This window comes from Lissotriton helveticus, chromosome 8, assembly GCF_964261635.1.
Source record: "Lissotriton helveticus chromosome 8, aLisHel1.1, whole genome shotgun sequence".
Taxonomy (NCBI): Eukaryota; Metazoa; Chordata; class Amphibia; order Caudata; family Salamandridae; genus Lissotriton; species Lissotriton helveticus.
This window is the reverse complement of record NC_136069.1, coordinates 1,641,898,492-1,641,916,709: the sequence shown is the minus strand read 5'-3', so window position 1 is coordinate 1,641,916,709 and position 18,218 is coordinate 1,641,898,492.

Genomic DNA, 18,218 nt, shown 5'->3' with positions numbered 1-18,218 from the left:
AGATCAGAAGCACTTAGTGCGAGGCATCTAGTTGGTAAGTGTATCTAGCTATCGGGGTCCTTAAATCTCCTTCAACGTTGTGATGTTCTAAGGCATATCAGTTCTTTGGCCAACTTTGTTCCCTAGTACCTTTGAGTGCCGTACCTTTATAACATTCTATCATTTACACCGCTTCACTTTACCCATCCTCAGAAGTCGAGGTCCTTCTCCATGCGTTAGTTCCTGAGCCAGTCGCATACTTGGAGGCAGAGTACCGTGTCTTAGATTCGATCCTCCATCCGGGGCTGGGCAACCATCTTCTAATAACCTTAAAGAGAGAGCAAAGCAGGGTGCACAGAAAAAAAACTCTCCCGCTGATCCCACATTTAAAAAGCATGCAATACCTTGTTCATAGTTTGGAAAACCTTTATTTGCACAATCGTTCAGCATGTAGATATGAGAGTGTAATCGTATTTGGCCGGACATGGCGACGGCTGAAGTACGTACAGTAAGGGGGGGTATTTTGCAGCATTAAAAAACATTAAAAAAGGTTTATTTAGTCAGTTGCAGGAAACTAAAAAGGTCTATCAATAGGTGGGGGATCAAGGAGCATTCATTTCATAATTGGAAGCACGGTCAGGCTAGTTGCAATCAAATTTCCTATGTGCATACCGTGGGCGTGTGTCACCAGCGAGGTGATGTGTCGGCTACAATAATATCATAATAAATCGTACATTGAAAACAACATTTTTCACGGGGTTCTGTTACATGTTCGTCGAGTGAACCCTCCCTTGTTTTCGTCAAGTGTACAAAGGATCACATATATACATATATATCAGAACATCGAGTCTTTTTAGCTAAAGACACCACGAGGTGTTCGTAAGTTCTCATTGATTCCGGCGCCATTTTGGGTGGGGCCGGGTTAGTCCGGAAGTAGCATCAGAAAAAAATGTTTCCTACAACCGGCGGTTGGACCAGAGTCCTTTTCGGCAGTCCAAAAATTCATGCTAACAGAAGGGATGGCTATGTCGTGGTTATTTTTCTTTAGCGACCAAGGCAGTTGTTCCTCACTGGAAGCCGGCAGAGGCCGAGGGCTCCCGGGACTTTTGTAGAATCTTCAAGGCTGTGGAGATGCTGTCGGAGGTGGGGCTCGTGCCCCGGTGGGCAAGCGTCCGAGTTATATTGCTGGTCAAAGTTACTCTAGCGGCCTAGACCCGCCTTCCAGGGGGCCCAGACGCCATTTTGAGGCCCTGCAGCAGCCGCCCTTCGTCGAGTCTGCAAGAGTGGAAGAGACCTTTTTTGGGGTGAAAAGAGTGGAACTCCGTATCATGGGAGCAGGACATTCGGCTAGGGTGCAGTTGTGATGCCCCCACCTGGGGGGGCGAGGGAGACTCGTTCGCGCCGTCTCCCTCTCCCGGTGCACTCCACGCTGCCCTCTTTCATGGGCCTGCATGATGGCCACTCTACATCCCGTGCTCCACAAGTCCCATGTCCTGTGCTGCGGAAGTATGGCCGCCTGCAGTGCATGTCCCGTGCTGCGGAAGTATGGCCACCGTTGCATGTTCCGTGCTGCGAAAATACGGGCACCACCATTGCATGTTCGGTGCTGCGCAGGTATGGGCGCCACCGCTGCATGTACTGTGCTGCGCAGGTATGGGCGCCGCTGTTGTATGTTCGGTGCTGCGCAAGTATGGGCGCCGCCTGGCTGGAGGAGTTCGGCGCCGGGCCGGGGGCTGGGAAGCCTCCTATCCGAGGAGGTGGGAGAGGCTCGTCCACGTCGCCTCTCCCTCCCAGCCCGACCAGGAGCAATTTCAGCGGAGGTATTTGTGATGGCCGGACCGGGGCTGGGAAGCCTCCTATCCGTGGAGGTGGGAGAGGCTCGTCCGCGTCGCCTCTCCCTCCCAGCCCACTCCGCGAAGAAGAGGATGGGACAGCCATTTCATGCCGGGCCCGTGGTGCCTCCTGGACATCCCACTGGCGATTCGATCGACGGTTGTCAGCAGGCCCCGCCCCACACGTGCTGTGTGGTTCACCTTCCGGATGGGCGTGACCGGTGACCTGCGGCATTTCGGGAACTTCCGGAGTGGGGGTAGGTATTTTGTTTGGACAGGCATGTCTGGGTAATGGGGGGGTTGTCTATGCATGCCTGTAATTGCTCCTTTCTTTTTACAGAGTGGGGGGGCAGCAGAGAGTAATCAGTCCCATTGCACTCGAAGTTTGAGTTCATTAATGGAATGTATACTAATCTGTCCGAGACTACTCTGTGTATTGTTTCTGTAAGTTATCCGAAAAAGGGTGGCCTTTTTTTATGTTGGGGAACAGTAGCGGTAGTACAGGGTTCGTCACCGGGTAATTTAGAGCTAGACTGGGTTTCTTGTCTTAGCATTGTTCGATCTGTGAGGACTCGAACATGTCGCTGAAATCGGCCTGGCGAAATCTGTGCCATCGGGCATAATCAAACGTGGTGGTTCTATCTGGCCTGTCCATGTCAGTCTGATTCTTCTTTGTCTCGCGCCTTTTCCCTTTCTGCCGGCCTGTTATTCCTGTCGGCCCTCTGCTCCTACTCTCGTTCAGTAGAGTCGGGCATTGGGCTTTCCAGTGCCCGGCATATTTACAAAAAGCACATTGGTTTTGCCCTAAGTCTGGTCGTCTTGTGCGTAGTGTCGGGGGATTACTTTCGGGTCGTTGTGTCCTGGGGTTGTCCTGTCGATATATTCCTTTACCTACTCTGTCCTCGTCTCTTTTCTTTCGTTGCATTGCTTCTTTGCGCCACATACCGAGACTGTCGAGCATAATAGGCGTTGTCTTATTATCACGAAGGGCTATTTCTAACGTTTCTATTTTATCAAGATCGAAGGATCCTATCAGTGGCCACTGTTTCTCTTGATTTTCTTTGGTATACCTATGCCATAGCTTACTATAGGCTATGGTAACTAATCCATAGTTTATGAACATGTCTTTATTAGGGGTGCCTTCCAGCGGAGCTAGATGGTCCACCTCTAATAAACGGTCCGGGCTGAACCAACTACCAACCAGTGGGGAGAAGACAGACATGACAGCTCACAACGAGGGACAAAAAGTCAGCACTGCCTATCTTATCACTGCGTGCAAAGACTAGACAGAATATTTCTATTCTACGTTGTTTGCAGGCAGTGAATACCTCATGAACCAATATCAAATTACCAATAAACGACCAGTGGGGAGAATAAGTAGGCCCGCAAAAGGTCTGCGTCCTCTACCCTTTCACTATCTGCAAAGGGGAACCTGTTCTTTCCTGTTTGCAGACAGAGAATCTCCAGAAAACAATCCGCGAACAGTAGTTCGGGGTGAAAAAACAATTAATCAGTGTGGGAGAGGGGAATCTTCCGAAAACAAATAATCAATATCAGTGGGGGAGAAAGATAGGCACGCTGGCTGCGTTACCTATCCTTCACTGTTTGCAAAGAAAAAGAGCCTATTGTTTCTCCGTGTGCAGACAGTGAATCTCCAAATAAGTCAACAAAGAGTAATACTAGTATTTTCCGGTCAATTAAACAATCGTTTCGCAATTCGTCGTGTTTACGCGACCTTACCCGGACCGTATGGACAGTTTCCTATCTTCCGAATCCAGCGCCCGATTGTCCTCTTTTCCTCGTATTCCTCGCGGCACTCCTGATGGTTCCCAGTCAGGACCGTAGATCACTCGAGAGAGGTCTGTTCGGAACTAGTGAAGTTCGGATGATCGGCTGCCAGACGAGGGTCTATTGGGCAAGAGCTCTCCCGATCATTGCAGTCGTTCACTCTGTCGTCAGGACCTCTCCCACTGGATCCACGTGTCGCTGACGGGCCCCACGCTTGGGACGCCAATTGTAAAAACCAGGTCAGGGACAATCAATATTTGCCCGGCGGTATCGCCTCTTTAACCCACAAGATATTAATCAATGAAGAGGCAGGCGCTGGAGACTGGAAGGCAGGAAACAAGGTTTATTCTCTCCGGAGGAGAAACACATCAGTTCAGACAGCCAGTATCGTCACGAGGTGCTCTAACCGCATCTCTGAGGCCTGGCCTCTTATACACATTTTCATCATCTTTATTGCAGGTAACACATCTTGGTAATGCTTTGAAGTATGAAAGGACATCCTCTGAATCTCCCCTTCAGGCCCGTTCCTACACACATTTACAGTTGAAGTCCCCACCCCGGTCACAACAGGTGATGATTATCGCGCAGCTGGACATTCCGCCGATTCACGGAATGTGGGGGTTTGATCGGATCTCATAGGGTGGGGGCTTTGATCAACTCGGGGGTCCTTTGATGAGGGAAGCTTCCTACTGTACGGGGGGGGGCAATAAACAGTATCTGCAGAGCTAGGTGTCGGCCTGGGAACGAGGAAGACAAACGGGCACACAGGAAAGGGGGTTTGTATCAAAGGGCCTGGGACCATGAAAGGAATGAAGGGAGGTGTCGCGCTGGGAACAGGATGGGGTTCTGAGGCAGAGCCGCGCTGAAGAGGGGTTTATGACTCAGGGCATGTGAGAGCGGGGGGGTTGTCAGCGTGTGGGCTTTGTGAGGGCGAAGGGCTATGCTGGGGGCCAGTGGCGTGCAGAGGGTGGTTCTGATCGAGGCACCTAAAATGGCGGGTGCGTACGACAAAAAGTGTGGCATCAGGGGAAAAGGCAAGATGGCGCAGATAATGTTTACCAAACCGTACTAATTTTCCACAGTTCTAGCACTCCACCAGATTCTGTGCTGTGAGGTGTAGTTCCCATCACTCACATGTCATTTGACTTGGTGTGTAGATTGTCCATTGTAACTACCCTTGCATTATTAATGTCCTTGGGTCGGGGCGCTTGACCCACGTACCTGTGTTGCCAGTGATGTACCTGTTCTGTGCTATGGACTGTTGATGCACTTAGCCCCTCTCACGTGCTGCCTGTGATGTACCTGTGCCTTGCCATGGACTGTTGATGCACTTAGCCCCTCTCATGTGCTGCCTCTGATGTGCCTGCTCTGTTATGGACACTGCCCTGTTACTGTTCTGATACTGCATTGTGCCCTCTCACGTGCTGCCAGTGATGTACCTGTTCTGTGCTATGGACTGTTGATGCACTTAGCCCCTCTCACGTGCTGCCTCTAATGCACCTGTTCTGTACCATGGACTGCTGATGCACATAGCCCCTCTCATGTGCTGCCACTGATGTACCTGTGCCTTGCCATGGACTGTTGATGCACTTGGCCCCTCTCATGTGCTGCCTCTGATGTGCCTGCTCTGTTATGGACAGTACCCTGTTACTGTTCTGATACTGCATTGTGCCCTCTCACGTGCTGCCAGTGATGTACCTGTTCTGTGTTATGGACTGTTGATGCACTTAGCCCCTCTCACGTGCTGCCTCTGATGTACCTGTTCTGTGCTATGGACTGTTGATGCACTTAGCCCCTCTCACGTGCTGCCTCTAATGTACATTTTCTGTGCCATGGACTGCTGATGCACATAGCCACTCTCATGTGCTACCACTGATGTACCTGTGCCTTGCCATGGACTGTTGATGCACTTAGCCCCTCTCACGTGCTGCCAGTGATGTACCTGTTCTGTGCTATGGACTGTTGATGCACTTAGCCCCTCTCATGTGCTGCCTCTGGTGTGCCTGCTCTGTTATGAACACTGCCCTATTACTGTTCTGATACTGCATTGTGCCCTCTCACGTGCTGCCAGTGATGTACCTGTTCTGTGCTATGGACTGTTTATGCACTTAGCCCCTCTCATGTGCTGCCACTGATGTACCTGTGCCTTGCCATGGACTGTTGATGCACTTAGCCCCTCTCACGTGCTGCCAGTGATGTACCTGTTCTGTGCTATGGACTGTTGATGCACTTAGCCCCTCTCATGTGATGCCTCTGATGTGCCTGCTCTGTTATGGACACTGTCCTGTTACTAATCTGATACTGCATTGCGCCCTCTCATGTGCTGCCTATAATGTACCTGTTCTGTGCTATGGACTGTTGATGCACTTAGCCCCTCTCATGTGCTGCCTCTAATGTACCTGTTCTGTACCTGGACTGTTGATGCACTTAGCCCCTCTCATGTGCTGCCTCTGATGTGCCTGCTCTGTTATGGACACTACCCTGTTACTGTTCTGATACTGCATTGTGCCCTCTCACGTGCTGCCTCTAGTGTACCTGTTCTGTACCATGGACTCCTGATGCACATAGCCCCTCTCATGTGCTGCCACTGATGTACCTGTGCCTTGCCATGGACTGTTGATGCACTTAGCCCCTCTCATGTGCTGCCTCTGATGTGCCTGCTCTGTTATGGACAGTGCCCTGTTACTGTTCTAATACTGCATTGTGCCCTCTCACGTGCTGCCAGTGATGTACCTGTTCTGTGCTATGGACTGTTGATGCACTTAGCCCCTCTCACGTGCTGCCTCTAATGTACCTGTTCTGTACCATGGACTGCTGATGCACATAGCCCCTCTCATGTGCTGCCACTGATGTACCTGTGCCTTGCCATGGACTGTTGATGCACTTAGCCCCTCTCATGTGCTGCTTCAGATGTACCTGCTCTGTTGTACCCAGTGCCCATGCTCTTGGATACTCTAAGATTATACCCCTATTATGTTTAATAAAGCTAGTCAATCATGTGTAGTTGTTTGTCGTTGTCATTCCTGGTTGTGTACTTGAATTGTGGATATATTGGTGCAATCGTAAATGCAGTTTCTCAAACATGACACTCCCCCTCCCAACGTCACAGCCCTGGCAGGTACTCCCCTTCCGACAGCAATTGGTGTGTTGGCGTACCTGCGTCGTCGTCGGCGATGGTCCATGACTTGCTGGTGGTGGAGCACGAAGAGTATCGGAAATGCGTGTAGCGCTGGGTCCATGACGGCGAGCTGCTTGTGGTGGGTATCTCTGCAATGTGTTGTATCTTCGCTGTGGTGAATCCGCCGTGTTCAGGCAGGTTGTTTTTCCGCAGTGATTTGATGTGTGTTTTCCGCCATCTAGATTTAGAGGACGGACGGAGACGTCATTCCGTACGGCAGTGTCTCTGGATTGGTTACGTCCGCCGCGGGGTCTTTCACTTACCGCGACTTTTCACCTGTCGCTCCGGATCCCTGACGGATTTCGCGTGGGGGTAGGTTTGCAGGCAGAGACCGCACACCGCTTGGGTGCCTGACTCTTCTGTGCAGGTCCCACAGGAGCAGACTGCGGGGCACTTTAGGGTTATCCTTAGGGTTGCGCCACTCAAGGCAGGACCAGTTGGCCTGCTCCATTACAGATCTTAAGATTCAAGGTTGTATTAACAAGTTTTCAATTCACTGTGTAGTACTGAGCACTGAGGTCCTGAGGAATTGCTAGATTAGCAAGAAACATGTCAACCTAAATAGAGGATTGTAGGCATTTTGCCGCAAATACTCGTGGCGTCTATCTCCCCTCCCACTATTTTAACCAAGGGAGCTAGCCACACTATTAAAGTTCTTTGTGGACTAACCCACCTTTTTTAGTTCACTATCACTTTTGTCACGACTACACATTCACCTGCCCTCTCACACGCATGCACCATATGGCTGGAACAAAAGATCTCCGCCAAAGAGCCCCTTCGCGGGTGCCCGTCAGACATTGCAGCGCCAGTCTGACGAGGAGCAGGACCCATATGATGAAGCATGACACCTAGCTTGCTGGGTGTGTGAGGTTCTAGTTCCCAAGAGGGAAATTCCCCCTTCCTCCTTCCCTCTTGGATACATCTTTCTACACCACACATACACACACCCCTTCTACTTAGTCCTACCGGGGAACTTTATACTTCTCTTTGTTACTAGTGATTTGGACACGTACACTGGACCCTGTTAAATAGTGTCCACCCCAGATTCCCTTCCTTGTTATCAGGTACTCCCCTTCCGACAGCAATTGGTGTGTTGGTGTACCTGCGTCGTCGTCGGCGATGGTCCATGACTTGCTGGTGGTGGAGCACGAAGAGTATCGGAAATGCGTGTAGCGCTGGGTCCATGACGGCGAGCTGCTTGTGGTGGGTATCTCTGCAATGTGTTGTATCTTCGCTGTGGTGAATCCGCCGTGTTCAGGCAGGTTGTTTTTCCGCAGTGATTTGATGTGTGTTTTCCGCCATCTTGATTTAGAGGATGGTCGGAGACGTCATTCCGTACGCCGGTGTCTCTGGATTGGTTACGTCCGCCGCGGGGTCGGGTGTAGTTCCGCGACGGTGCGTGCTCTTCCGCCGCGTACGGACATTTGACAGTGTTTCCCATCCTAATATGGCGGACGGAGTGACCGCAGCCGGCGGACTGGAAAAAGTCATTTTCCGCTTACTACAGGCCGGCGGTCGTCCTTCCGTCCGCCATCGTAATCGACCCCTTAGTTTTTCCCCATTGTAGAACCCTAGCTTTTATTGTAAATCATGACATGAACAAGCTAGAATGGAAATTCAAGGACTTAAAAGAATAGTTTTGATAAATCCAACAATTTGAAACTGTTATAACTATAACGGAAAATAAGTCATAGAGCTTTTTTTTCTGTGAAGCAAAATTGAGCCTTCCAGCAGCCCTTCTCTCATTGGCCCGCCTCTGCCAGGCTGAGCCATGCTGTCTTGAAGTGTGAAGTAGCCTGCCTTGGGACAAAGGACTTACTGTGGGAGGAGAACTGCAGCTGCAGAGCACAAGGGAGGATGGAGGTGAAGGAGACAAACTGGTGCTCCTCCCACTCCGCTTGTTCACTGATGTAAATATTTCCACATTGATATTTCCAAATGAGCAATATAAGATGGCACTCAAGAATGGTTGCATCTGAACAGATTTTACTGCATGCAAACTAGTGGTTTATGAGAAGCTTTCCAGTGACACTATACCCAGTGCTTTTACAGCATAACTCTTGCTGGAAAGAAAGTGTGACATAAACATTGCACCTCAGCATGTTGCTTCGTATTCAACAGTCTACACCATATGTATCTTCACCTAGTGTTCTTTGTTTAGATAATGTCTCTCGGTTAGAGTTACCCTGAGGTGAAATTCCAAATGTGACACTGGGACAGACCTTCAGCACAAATCACACTTTGTTAGGAAGTCGGGGGCAGTGGTATTAATTACACAATCTTGGCAAAAAAGCGTGTCTAGTCTAGCAATGCCATTGGGGTACTTGGTCTGCTTTAGTATCCTATCTATAGATACGTGCCTGTCTAATTGAACACATTGTGAGGGGTGGCAGGATGAGCACAGGCCTGAAGCAGTCATGTGGAAGCATGTTTACTAGCTGGACTGACCACTCCTGCTGTTCAGATCAGCTTTCCTCGACTATACATAACGAGCAGCCTCTTCCCACACAACAAACTCCATCAAACACTGGGGACCAGAGAGGACCTCCTGCCTGTTGTATGACTCAAGTTGTCCTAGCTTTTAAGGTCCATAATTCTTTTTTTAATTTTTATTTTTGCAGATTTATATATCGCAAACTTAACCCTTAGGTATTGGAGCGCTTTACATGAGCACCAGTTACGTTACACAAGGACGCATTCATTTTTAGATCCCGCCTACGCAGCGCGCATGCGCTGCTAAGGAAAAAGACCTCTTGTAATCGATCAGCTTTTCTCCCCAGCAAAGTGCATGCGTTGCATTGCTTTCAATGGCAAGGCGTGCACGTTTGACGATTCCCTTGCTGGAGTGAGCTTTGGTGCCACCTGTTAGCAATTATCGCTCCTGACGCTGCTCGTTCCCACCAGTGAAAGGCTGTCCATGGACTTTCGGTTGCGCTCCACGTAAACCACTACTGGTAAGGAAAACAAGTGTGTTGCTTTATTTTTCGCGCCCGCCCTTGTTATTATCTTGATAACACTTGGTCCCTGGGGAGAAGACCAACGGCACCCACTGCGTCCATGGGTAATGGTACTTTATAAGCTTTTCTCTTTATTCTTTGCTGCAGGTCGAGATCATGTGGCTGACGAGCTCGAGACAACATTGTTAATTTTGTCTTGCAGGTTATTAGGCAGCCTACGAGGAAAGCAGCTGTTGTTTCTGGCATGCCTGGCGGAATCGAGCAATCAACTGTTGGAGTCTGCCCCGAGCACCGGGAACGCGCGCTCTCTGCTGCTGCACACGAGGAAGGTATCGGGGAAAAAGAAAAGGAGCTGTGGTGCGGAATGTCTGTGGAGGAGGAAAGACGTTTTTTCTGTGCGGCACTGGGGGAAATGAGCAGCTGTGCCTCGTCGGGATCGCGGACCGTTGTGGGGATCTCTGGCAGAGCCAGTGTGCAGCATGTGGTGAGTAGTGGGAGGGCAGCCTTTTGGTGTGTAATGCGTGTAATACCGCATTGGTCATATTGCTGTAATCGCATCTGTGATGCAGGTGTCAATTACAGCAGTGGACTCATAGAAGCAGGAGACCAAGGGGTATTTGGTGTGTCTGAATCAGTGATGTGTGAATAGTGCTCCCAATAAGAGTATCGTAGAGCAGTCTTGCAGCAGTGTGCTGTTAGTCCCTTACTGTCCCATTCCCACCGCTGGCTGGCAAAAAAACTAAACATGATTTCAAATGACGGAGCAGGTTTTATTTTATCCAAAGCATCTCATGTCACGGTAACTTGCAAGTTTAATGGGCGAACAAAATGGAAAAGGCGAGGGCTAGCATAGAACGCGCCGCCATTATGGCGGGCGCACTAGTCCCCGGGCAGTATGGGGGAAGCCGCGTCAGCAATGACGCAGCGCTCCCCCGCACCGCAACCAATAGTAACTTTGGTTCTTCCGGCCCAAAACGTTCGGCCTGTGCCCAGGTAGACCGGTCTGGTCCGGTCAGCCTGGGCGCCCACCCCCTTTATAAGGGGGAAGTGGGGAGCAGAACAGTCTCTTGTTCTTGCTCCCCACAAGAACTTTCACCGGGCCGGCTGCAGGCCCGTAATCCTTTTTCTTTCCCACCCACCATCCCCTAAGGCAGAGCTTGTTATAAGGTTTTGTTTTGTGTACTATGGATAATTGTCTTTTGTTTCCCGTTGACCATTTTATTTTCAGGTAACAAAGTTATTGAATGTGAATGATTCTGCATTAATGTATAAATAAAGTATGAGGTTTGAATTTCTCTTGCAGTTAAATATTGTCGTATTTTAGTGGTGTCTCTGGTCAGGCGGTAAGGTCATGACTGGTAAGCATAGTCTTCGGTCCTTAGCGGTCAGCACCATGTAACTCCAGGGGTAGTGACAGCTGGTAAGTAGGCTGTCAGGGTGCGGGGGCCGGGGAAGTCATCCTTCCCAGTGGGCCTGGGGCCACCCCCACACGCGTATGCGCATCAAGGCGCCAATATGCAGAAGTCTGCAGCCCCCGTAATGGAGTTTAAGGCACATGGTTTAGGGGGGCCCGAGGGAAAGTATCCGTCCGATAAGCTGTACCACCTGCGCAACCTTACTCCGGGAGTGGTATTGGTAGTACACTGGGACCGGGGGAGCTGCCAGTCATTGACTTTGCCGTAGGCTCTAAATGGGACACGCAGAAAGTGAATACATGCATTGTTAGATTTACTGTAGGAGTGTCTTCTGTATTAGACTGTGTTAAGGTTAGCCCTGGATCAAGATCTGTCTATCAATGTATCTGTACTTTCTGCGTACAATTCTGTATCTAATGATTTTAAAAATTGTTTTGTTAATTTTTAATAAAATACGGCCAGGGGGGTTACTCCCCCTAATCTAAAAATATAACACTTTGGTGTGGTTTCCAATACTGTTAGACTGGGGGGAGGGAGGTACCATCCCATCCATAACCCCAGAGACTGTAGTTGGAGTAGGGGACCTAGGTAAGTACCAGACCATACATGTTTTGCCAGGTAGGTGCACTATATAAGTCTTTGTTCTCAAAATACTCAAAGTGATTTATTAGCAAGAGAGATCACAGCGTGCCGAGAAGGCACTTACTAGGCATTGATTTCTGGTTAAGTGTTCTCTCATTGGCTCACGCACTGTTACTTGCCTAAACGTCCCAAACGTAACAATCAGTTACAATCATCAGCCTTTACGAGGTGCTTGATGATTCCAAGATAAATACACCCAGTTTATTTGGCGATGGGGTTGGAAACGCGGACCCGCCCTTAAAGCAAGCAGGAATGTGTGCTGTGCGGTCACTCGCCTACTAAACTAATATTAGTACTGCTTTTCTGCATGGCCTTGTATCCCAGCCCCACGCAAGGTGTTAAGATTTGCTATAAAGACACATTAATAAACCAAAGCTGTTCATGCAAGTGCAACTAAAAAAGCGTGCTGGGTAAAACGGAGTTTAACAGCACCGACCCCAAATACTAATTTTGAGTTTCTTTCATTGAACATTAAAGGTAAATTTAATCTTATCTGCAAAAGCAACCACAAATGTCTCTATTCTAGGCATTTGATAATGCGACATCAGATAGACAGACACTCCTGTGACTGCGGTGCCGACAAAAAGGGGTGAACTCGCAGTTTATCGGTAGAACAGCCGGAAAGTTTATACAAATCTAGTGAATGTGATATTTAACAAGCATTGGCTTAGCCAATAAGTCTTGCTTTTGGGATCTTATATGTATTTAACTATGCCGCACAATATCCTTAGTGCAACGTCATCAAGTATTACATGGCTAAACACTTATAAGGTCCCGAAGGCGAGACCTATTGGCTATGCCAATGTCATCAAACATGCAGGACCTGTAACTTAAATATTAGATTGAACTATAATTATTGTCTAAGACCTGTAAAGCTGACGGAGATGTATTTATTGTTTTTATTTAACTATTCATTCATTTATTTGCAAATAAAGTAGCCTGATGGTGTTCAAACTGCAACTGACTGAATTAAATGTCTTTTGACTTAGAATTACTTTCTGTGGAGACATTCATTTGGCATCGGCCCATAGTAGATCCTTTAACTGCGTTTCTGTGAAAGTCAAGCTAATCATAAACATATTACTTGGAGTTATCAAAAAAACTCAACGGTGGAATACTGCAAAAACTGCCTTGGATTAAATAAGACGCAACGCTTGAATGCATAGTGACTGGGGTACAGAAGGTGGCAGACTTATAGTAAGGAGGTGTGACAGCTTTGTGGCTTCCTTCCTTAAGTACAGCACTCAACTAAATCATGGCCCTTCTGAGTCAGTACATCATTAACAAATTGCAATACAGTCATTTTACCGCTAGGAAAATCAAATCACGCCGCCCTATGGTTGGCCAAACTCAATGGGGTGTGCTAATACAGCAGGGGTGGGGACCACAAGGTTTCTGTGCGGATGTATGACGTTATAACGCATACTATTACTCCGCATACCATTACAACGCGACTTTTACTCTGCATACCATTACAACGCATAGCGCCTTGGGGCGCTGGATAGTGGTAAGTATAATTTTCTATTCCAACACCAGTCCCCGTGGACACTAGGGAAGGTGTTGGATAGAAAATTAAACTTATTCCCTATCCTACAGCGCCCCCCAGCGCAATGCGTTGTAATGGTATGCGGAGTAAAAGTCGCGTTGTAATGGTAGTGCGGAGTAAAAAATGCGTTGTAACAGGTGTATACCTTTCTGTGCATCTCCAAGCGCAGTCATGATTAGTTTACTCGCTGCAGTGCTAACATAAACACATAAGACATGAGAATGCTGGTAGCAAAAATTGGAATGTTATTAAATGATAAAGTCTCCTGAGTTTTATGAGCGGTGCAGACCAGCGCTCAATTTTTTTTCCTTATTTACTGTGTGTCGACCATGGTGTTTGTCAGCTGGGGAGCATCAGGTGTCGCGCAACTAAATGGAAATGCAGTTCTCGGTGTTCACAATGCAGGGCTGGCCTGAAAGCATTCATTTGTGGTGGTGGAAAACTCCATAGGAAAATCAGAGATTTCATTTTGAAAGTATGACCTGGCCTTTATAAGCAATGTTAGTGGGGGGGTTGTGGCTGGAAGTAAATTGCTTTTTTCGATCCGTTTTCACCTTAGGAGCCTTGCTTTTCCACTGAGAGCCTTCGCAGCAGAATATCCTCGCTCTGAAGGCAGCCCTCCAGTCTGCAGCGCACCGGGGAAATGCCGGAAAGGTAAGTCCAGCCTTGGCCCGGCTTTTCAGGCCTATTAACGGACAGTTAGCTCACGAGTAAATATAGTGTCCCTTTTACACCTCCCTTGTGCAATTCCTTAAACGAAAAAATCAACAAGCAAAGACAGCCTACTGCAAAGAAGGAAAGCAACATAGTAGGGCCGTGAAACGCATCGATAAGGAAGGAACTTGGGGGCATATTATCAAGGGGGTTTATCTCCGCTTTTTTGGCTTTAAAAGCCAAGAAAGCGGAGATAAAATTATCTCCCTATTACCTAGCTGTCGCTAACACCAGTTAGCGACAGCTAGTAGGAGATAGCGACCATCTTGGGCCCCGCTTTGCATGTCAGAGATATTTATCACTAATGACATGCAAAGTGGGCGTGCCAAGATGTTAGCGACTGGAAACAGTCGCTAACATCGCTATCTCCTATTACCAACTTTTGGAGATATTCGCGCTAAGCGCGAATATCTCCAAAAGCTAACACCTGCCCAGAGCAGTTCTAAGCCATGTTATCCAATGGGAGGTGGATAACATGGCTAAGAGCATTAGCTCGGTAATGCATGAATATTGCTGACTTTTCAGCGATATTCATGCATTGCGGCCGTTTTTTATCGCATTTGCGATAAACCTTGATAATAGCAAGGTTTACCTGCGATAATTTCTGACTATGCTTAGCGGTAAAAAATTTGTTGCTAAGCATCGTTAGCGATAAATATCGCTTAACGTTGGTAATATGCCCCTTGAAGTATTAAATGCAGCGGCTGCGTGAACTCAGTGCACGTGTAATGTGCCAAATCAATCACGCACCTAGTTTAAATATACACAGCCAGCTTGTGGACTCAACTCAAATATCAACAACTACACACACCTGTATAATGATGCAACAGTGATACAGTCACAGGGAGAACGGCTGCTGAATAAACATGCCCTACTTGTTTTAGTCACAAAGCCAATGAGCTGCTAAAGCCTTTTAGGTGATACTTATTGCACAGGCTTTCCTCTGGGTAACGGTACAGAGCAGTAACTTGTAAAGGAGAACCTTAAACAACAAAAGCAAAGCTTATCTCCACAATAGCCAACAGTCTTCGAAGTAGATTCTTGTGATAATGCTCAAAATATGCCGGCTGCCACTGCCACAACACTGCTTGTTATGTAAACGCTTGCCACCCTCAGGTAAAGAGATGAAAATAAAATGGAAATGTGTGTGTGAGTATGCATGTCACACTAGAGATTTCCAATAGCCAGCTGTAGTTGGGAGGTGACGTAGTTCAAGAACGCAGGTCCATTCCGCAACACGTCCTAAAAACAAAAAGGTTTCTTCATTGTCTGGCAAACAAGCAGACACCTGCGTCCGAGCCGCAGAGTATAATTAAAAATAATATATATGTTTCTTTGTTGCCTGGCAACAATGCAGACATGCTACAAACTGTGCTGGTCCCGCAATAAGTACCCAAACGCCAGCTGTAGTTGGGAAGTGACGTAGTTGGTGGATGCAGGTTCGTGCCACAATGTTTCTTAGGGGAAAAAACGCATCTGTGCGGCCTGCCAGGCAAACAAAGATGTAGCGCAAAGTATTTTCAAGAGACGCACTGACTTTGCTAGGAGATCACATAGGGAAACACTCCTCCAGGTCACTTGCACAACCAATGATGCTGCACAAAACTTCTTCACGAGATGCGCGTGCTGTTGCCAGGATACTACTTCACAGGCACGCACTCCTCAGCATCGCATGGGGCGTCACAGTTACCGACCAGATGCACAGAGGCAAAACTCAGGAACATTTTAAAATTACCTCCAAAAGAGAAGAAGCACATCTCAATCGTAGGGTTTTCAGAGGTTCGTTTCAACTGACATATAAAAGGACAAGCATTTGCCGCCGTGGCCGTGAAAGTGATGCGGCCGCAAAAGTAATCTCATACATACTTAATGAGGAAGAGAGGGGGGCAGGTTGTGTGTGTGGATGACGAGAGAGTTAATGAGCCATGACGAGCAGATGGCGGATGGGCGCGTGCACGTGCACGTGCGCGTAACTGCAAGCTTGAGGCCAGCAAAAGCATGTGGTCGGACTTTTAAAAGCCCACACACTAAATGTCTCACAGAGAAACGAATGCGCTAGCTCAGGCGAGACCTAAAAATGGAACGTCTTTGTCAGAAATGATTCCAGACCAGGAGTATTTTAGCAGATGCAAGTCTAGGGAAGTGAGAAGGCTTGGGCCTCTAGGTTGAGTTTGTCAAAATGTTAAAAGTTTACTACACAGTGATACCCCGGCACTCAGTTATGTGTTGTTCATGGGAACGAGTGCTACCATGAAAAATTAATTGCTATTAACATGACCTTAGTTATAGAATCATGAATGACCAACAGTTGGTATATAATTCAAAAAATGAGCACATAAAGAGAACATCCAAAACAAGCAGATAATTTTGTAGATTTAATGTCCGTTGTTTTAAAACATAAATTAATCCATCCTGTGAGATTTCAGGTACAATATTACAGGACTTTGATAGTAAAAATTCTTCTAGACAGATATCCAATTAGGTGATATAATGGGCAGCCGACACGTGTTTCGTCACTCAGAAGTGACTTCCTCAAGGCTTTACTGAAATGAACAAAATGGAATATATCCTATTGAGCTTGTGAATCGGCAAGATGTGGAAATTATCTTGAGAGACAAGAAGACGAAAGATCGTAATATATTCGCCAAGATCAAGGATGCATACTCTGGAATGTCTAGGTCTGAGGAGCAAAAAGAAAGGTGTGTAAGCTTAATCAGTATTTTCGGCTTAGTATGAGATGATCAGTTGGTCTCAATGAGACGCTCCATAGTCAGAAAGAGTGTCCCATGGGCCCGTTTTGAATTGCCAAATAACAGGTTTGACGAAAACTTCGGCTCGTCCTTAGATATTATAAAATATCGGTATCTTTGAAAATCCGTTTGTATAAGTTGATGTATTTCTATCTTTGTCACGGTATTCACCAGAGAGTAGGAAATGTGAGCTGTGATAGGCTTCGTAAAGCAGCAATGCAAGAGAACGTTGTGAGCACTGATAGGCTCTTATGTAATGTTGGGGCATTATTCTTTAAGTACCGAAGCGTCTCCGCATGAGCCGTGGAATAACGGTATTTCACAGCTCACATTTCCTACTCTCTGGCGAATACCGTGACAAAGATAGAAATACATCAACTCACAGCCACAGCAGCGAGACAGGATGATGACATGGCAGAAACTGAAAGGTCCCCAGCAGGATGCCTGCCTCTGTGAACATATGATGTGGGGGAAACACCATTCTGGAAAGGAAACCAGACTGATACAGATAATAATACATTAATTTCCTTCCCATCCCAAGGCTTTCTATTCCGTTATTCAATCATTCATAGGCACAGGCTAGAGGCAGATTGCATTAATGGCCTCTACCTGCCCCACTTAGGTCTCTCGTGACACCAGAAGCGCGGTCTGTGGGCGAGTAGTGATTGAGCATGGACTGGATACCATTGCCTGCAGCTTGTCAATAGAGGCTATGAGCTCCAATGCAAAGACACATAACTACGGAGTGCATTCTCCTGTACTCATGGATCTTCATACATAAAGAAACCCAAAGGAACAACAGTGAGTTACTGTTGCACCAGTACTGTGGGTTACTGTTACTGCATATATCCCATTCATCCATGCTCAGAGTCAGAAGCATGCTTGCAAACTTTTTGTAAAAAGTGTGGGGTTTTTTAGAACGATGGGGCGCCGGTGCGCACAAGGTTTCAACTTTAAAGCCAGAGCCTGAATCGGTCAGGACTCGAGGACTGTCTGCCATAGTGCCGTAAGGTAAGTACATTTATTGTGTGTGGATAATTAAAACATTTACAATTTTGATACAAAAAGTATTCGAAATAGCATTGACTAAAAATACTTTGACATTCTGTGATGTCCTTTTTCTTTAAAAAACAAATTTACATTGTCAATGTTCTAAGCCTTTAGTTGCACTTCAGGCCTTTAGTATTGTGCCATTGGTCACCATTTTTTCAGTTTTCTATATTAAGAGGCTCGCCTTCTGGAGAAATCTGGTGGCCCTACAAGCTGTCTGCAGGTGTTGACTGTTCAGTGATAACATGACAGTAGGCCGACATGTTCTGATTTGAAGAGAACGAAATATATGAAATAGACAATAGCGTCTCAGTTTGGTCAGGGATGAGCAGATGCACAATATATGGAGCAAGGTTTCTTCTGTTTG